Here is a 6000-nt window from a genome sequence, read left to right as displayed (position 1 = left end):
TGTGGCAATTCTTCTTAAAACTCCCTCTAAATGTATTTTAGAATGATCTAGGAAGTTAAATAAAAAGAAAGCCACACTAATTCACACTCTGTTCCTCTTACTTAAAAGACAAAATTCAACTGAGTAGATAATAAAGATCATATTGACTTTATTCAGTGATTCATGAATCAAGCAGCATCCCATCTAGCAGACAGAAAGGAGCTCTGAGGGGCTGTACAAATGAAGCATTTTTATAGGCAGAAGGGAACGGGGACAAGGAAGTTTTCCCAGCAAAAAGCACATGGTTGAGGCAAGGTCACCTTCCTTTATGGGGCCAAGAAAGGCAGGGGTTTATAGGTAGATAACCTCACTCATGCTGATTAGGTAATTTCAGATTGGCTGGTTCAAGATTCCCTTTCTGGGAGAGGCTAAAACTGTAATTAAGCTGGATATTAGGTCTTGGTTTGGTAACTTGGAGATTAGCATAATTGACTCCATTTGGGGTCTGTTGTCTTGTTTTTAACTTCTGTTTTACATTTTCACCATTGTAAGGAAAATTTTTAAGAATATGCAATACAAATATGCTATATGAATTTCATGAAAAGGGGCAGAGGAGATGGTGGAACCGAGCAGAACCCTGCAAACCCCCTGTCCAAGTACAAAGGTCCCTCCGTACAGCCTGCCTCTCATTTATAGAAAAGCTGAAGTCTCCCAGGCCTCCCTGAGTCACAAAAGAGCAGGCTCAAGCAGCTAATGATGAGGACAATAGAGTCACAGACTCACTGTCTGATGCACATTTCTGTGTTTTACAGACACTGAAAGTGCCACCAGAGGGAGAAAGCTAACTGTATGATGACCAGACTGCAGCCATGGCAGACGCTGCTCCATCTTGAGCAAAATGAATCTATGGCTGGCACAGTTCAAGAACTGGCCTTAAGAGAATGGGATTAACACTATTGCTCATAGTAATCTATATCTTTGCAGGCATCAAGATAATTGTGGTTTGTTCTGCCCATATATGTAACCATTTACCATTTATCCACAACTATCAGCAAAGAGATGTTACAGACCCATGTTGACATCTTCCACTCTCAGAATACGATGCCCTATGTCAGCATGAAGAGTTTCCAGAAGACAGAATTTTGCCCATGATCCCACAGAAATGGAATGCTATTCTGACAAGTGGAGATTTATAAGCTGCTTTTGGCAGGAAAGAGCTCTTTGCAGGAAAGGGCTCTCTGCAGGAGGCCCTTTTTGTCTTGTCACTAACCTTCAACCAGACACCCCCATGCTGTACTCATCTCCAGTCCAAGAACACCTTTCAAATCTTTAAATCACACAATATCTTGTCTAACCTGTTGACTCTTTCAAGGATCAAAGAAGTAGAAATGAAGACTAAGTAATTAACGGATGACCAGTTCTCTTCCCTAGATTCCCCTTCAGTAATCTTGTGAGCAAACTGTGTAAACAAGATAGCATCTAAGGAAAGATCACAAGAAGTCGACAAGCCTGCATGCAGGGGGGATGGGAATGATTCTGACCCCCATCTCAATGATTTACCGAGATTACTTCCCTTTTTTTCCTTTAAAAACTTTCATGGCTGAGCAGACTCTTCAGAGACGGTTTTTGACAGACACTGAGGCCACCATCTCCCCAGATTGCCAGCATTCTGATTAAAAACGACTTTCTTTCTACCATCATTTGCCTCTCTTGGGTATTGATTTTTGAGTGGCAAACAGCTGAACCTGAGTTCAATGGGGTTGTGGGCTAGAGTGGAAAAGGAGACTGTGTGGAGAACAACATAATCTGCCAGAACAGGACATAGCATTTGCTAAGTACTTGTTCCTTGCCAGGCACTGTTCAAAGCAATTTTAAATCCTCAAAACCTTCCTATTATGTTGACAGTAAAATTATTCCCATTTTATAGATGAAGAAACAGAGGCCCCAGCAAGGTGAAATCACAGACTAGGTGGAATCAGAAGTTGAAATTAAACTGAAATTAAAGGCCACTTTATTGATCACTATGTGACACTGCAGGCTTTGGAGGTGGAATTATCTGCATTCAAACTCAAATGACTAACAAGAACATGATGAAAAATCCATTAGTAATTTGAGAGAAATCCAAACTAAAAACAAGATTTTACTTCACACTTACCAGCAGTTTGAAAGTTGGACAATGCCAAGTGTGGATGGAAATTAGGAGAAATAGAAACACTCATGTAACTATGGGTGGGAGTGTTGATGGGCGCAGCCATTCCGGAAGTGATCTGGCAGCTCTTCATCCAACTAAGTATGAATGTAGCCTATGACCTAGACCTGTCACCCCTAGGTACACATACCAGGGAAATTCTTGCATTGGTCTACAGGGGAACATCTGGAAGGCTCAGCATGGTTTGCAGAAAAGGGAGTTGAAGTCAACTAAGTGTCCATTGCCAGAGGAATAATAGGTAAGTACAGTGTAGATGCACACAACACAGGATCAGGCAGATGTTTGTATCAATGAACTGGGTGTATACACGTCAGCATGGTTGCATTGTAAAAGCAATGCTGAGTGGGAAAAAAATGAAACACAGAATGAGGTCCATACCCCAGTTTATACAAATCATGTCTTTTATGTAAATTTTAAATGAATATGCACAGAAAATAATGCTACATTTTGCAAAAGGATACATAAAAATCAAAGACATTTATTGAATGCATAAGAACTATTGTGGGACATGGGTCTAGAGAATGGTGATGGAAAAGAACATGCATTCAGTTGGAAAAAATGGACAAGAGAAGCACCTTGCAAAAAGGAGGTTAAAAAAATATTGCTACGATTTATATCAGAGAATGTTTTATCTACGTTCTTTTCTAAGAGTTTTATGGTGTCATGTCATATTTAAGTCTTTAAGCCATCTGGAGTTTATTTGTGTGTGTGTTGTGAGGGTGTGTTCTACCTTCATTGACTTGCATGCAGATGTCCAGCTTTCCCAACACCACTTGCCAAAGAGACTGTCTTTCCTCCATCACATGTTTTTGCCTTCTTTGTTGAAGATTAATTGTCCATAAGTGTGTGGGTTTATTTCTAGGCCCTCTATTCTGTTCCATTGAGCCATATGTCTGTTTTTGTGCCAATACCATGCTGTTTTGATTAGTGTAGTTTTGTAGTATTATCTGAAGTCTGGGAGGATTATTCCTCTAGCTTCATTTTTTTTCTTCTGTATTGCTTTGGCAATCCTGGGTCTTTTGTGATTCCATATAAATTTCAGGATTATTTGTTCTAGTTCTGTGAAAAATGTCCTGGGTATTATGTTTTTTATGCCTTGTTGGATTTCGTTTGCTAACATTTTGTTGAGAACGTTTACATCTATATTCATCTATATTGGCCTGTAATTTTCTTTGTGGTATTGTCTTTCTCTGGTTTGAGTATCCAGGTGATGGATGACAGGGTGGGTTCATACAATGACTTTGGGAGTGTTCCCTCCTCTTCAGTCTTTTGGAAGCATTTGAGGAGGATTGGTATAAATTCTTCTTTATATGTTTGGTAAAATTTTCCAGTGAAGCCCTCTGGTCCAGGACTTAGGTTTGCAGGGAGTTATTTTCTTCCTTGAGGCTTGTTTTTCTTATCTGGAAGGTTGATATGGGCCTTTACATCCTGTGTCATGAAGGATATCTACAGAGGAGGACAATGTGGTGGAATGGAAAGTGGATGACCTTTGGACATGACCCAACCATTCACAATGTGTACTTGGGAAACACTTCACTCACTCAGTTTCTGTTTTAAATGAGGTGGTCAAAACAGAGCTCACTGAGAAGGGAACATTTGAGCAAAGTCTTGAAGGAGGCAAGGGAATGAACCATAAGTATCCCTGGGGAAAAACGTAATTCAGGAAAGGAGTCAGTTCCATCCATAGGTAATGACATGAAGTTCCTTTTACAGAGCCTGCTACACGGTTTCACTCACCCCTTTCCCTCCTCTTGCAGAACTGTCAGGCTCCAGGTGACCATTTGGTGTACCTTCTCACTTCAGTGACAATGACACTCTGGCTTCAGAAGTTCTTCGTAACATCCCATCATGTACACCAGCCACCTGCAGGAGCACCCTCCCTAGCTGACCACAGGAGATTCAGTCCAGAAAAAAAGTCATTGCTGCTGGGGCTTCCACTGGTATGGGGAGCACAGGAGCCCTCAAAGAGGAAGCTGGAAACAGCAAGGCAGGGCCCTCATCAACCGCTATTCCCCTAAAGAAGTTCCCCTACCCTGCACACATCAAAGCTAGAACACTGCCTAGAGGGGCTTGACGAGGTAACAGCCATGCAGGGAGAGGAGAAAAGGAAAGGGACACATATTTACTAAGACAGATCTAGGTTTGAATATTACTCCGCCACTTACTAGCCCTTACAAATCACTGGAGCCCTGTGAGCCTCAATTTCCCAATCTGTAAAGTGGGCATGAAAATACCAATTCTGTACAGTGGTTGTGAGAACTCAATGAGATAAGATTTGTGAAAGTGGCAAGCAAATATCTGGGGCTCACCAAAAAATAAGCCCCTTTCCTTCTGTACCAAGTACCTGGAAGGCATCCACTGTCTTATTCGGTCAGCTCGGATCCTTATTTATTTTGTTCATTTCTATGGGGACTGAAACACCTACCTTTCAAGGAGGGTGTGAGGTTACAGAGAGACAGTAGATAAAAAACATACTTAGCATAGTTACTGGACTAAAATAGGTACTACATAGGTGTTTACTGGATATCTTGATGGATGGCTGGATGGATGGATGACTGGGTAGGTGAGGTAGAGAGGATGGCTTTCTCGTAGGATGTCAGAGGAAACATGATTTGTATTACAGAAATACCAAGCCTGCACAAAAAACAAGTGTTAGAAGGGTTTTTATTAAATCTGTTTGTGGCCTTAGGGCTCAAGCACAGATACAACATAGATGAGAAAAATAGGCACAGGTGTGCCCAGTTCTAGTCAACTGTGACCTACACTTACTACTCTTGTGTCTATGACTGATCTGGATGAGGTAAGGAATCAGGTCTTACCAGAGCCAGTGTTGTTTAAGTGAGATCACTGGTAGTTCCCTGGGGTCAAGACTGAGATCAGGGGAAAATGCAGCAGGAAAACTTCTTAGTGTGCAGATGGCTTGGAAATCCTGATTGGTGGTGTTTCACTGAAAGAATTACAGCTCAGCTTTTGCCATAATCCTGTGCAAGAAGCGAGAGACACCGGTACTTTCCCCCTGTGTAATTTCTGCAATCACATAGCCCCTCTGAGTCCCCATGTTTCTCTTAGTAAGATGAAGAGATGGGACCCTCCCAGCTCCAAAGTGTTCTGATCCTCTGAAAATCCCTGACATCTTTCTTTAAAATATGAATATACATTAAACTCCTTCCTCGTTTGTCCCTAAAGAATCTTCCTAAACCCTTTTTAAATGAAGTGCATGTATGTGTCAGTGTTCCTGTTTATGCTACACCCTGGGGAAGCAGTAAGCTTTGGAGACAGACAGAGCTCAAGTCTAGGCTTTGTATGAAAAATGTGGATACACTGATGATGAAGATTCAGTTTCTTCAACTACATTTCAGTTAAAAAAAAAGATTCAATTCCTGCCCTCAGGGTATGAAAGACATACATTGAAATGGATAAACTTCAATAGTTATTAAGGTATGAAAAAAAAGTTGCACCCTCCCAGACCTAAAATATTGTTGGTCAATTACCCTGTATGGAAGAATTTGGGAAGGCTGCCTGGAGGAGGTGTTCTGGGCTAGGTTAAAACGAGGAGAAAGCATCTGAGAAGATCAAAACCAGGCAGAGGTCACGGAGGAGTAAAGGTGGTTGTATTCAGAGTGATGAGATCAGCAGGGACGTAGCATGGGCTGCAACCTAACATACTGCCCCTACTCCTCTGGGCCCTGGGCCTGTGAGGCCCTGGCCTGTGTGTTGGGGCAACATTCTGAGAGTAGCGATGGGGCAGTCACAATTTACCATCTCGGAACTGTCTGTCTCTTTATTGAGCACTTACTGAGTGCAGACTGTTT

Source organism: Vicugna pacos, chromosome 13 (assembly GCF_048564905.1).
Source record: "Vicugna pacos chromosome 13, VicPac4, whole genome shotgun sequence".
Lineage (NCBI taxonomy): Eukaryota > Metazoa > Chordata > Mammalia > Artiodactyla > Camelidae > Vicugna > Vicugna pacos.
The sequence above is the reverse complement of the archived record's forward strand: the minus strand, read 5'-3'. Positions refer to the sequence as shown.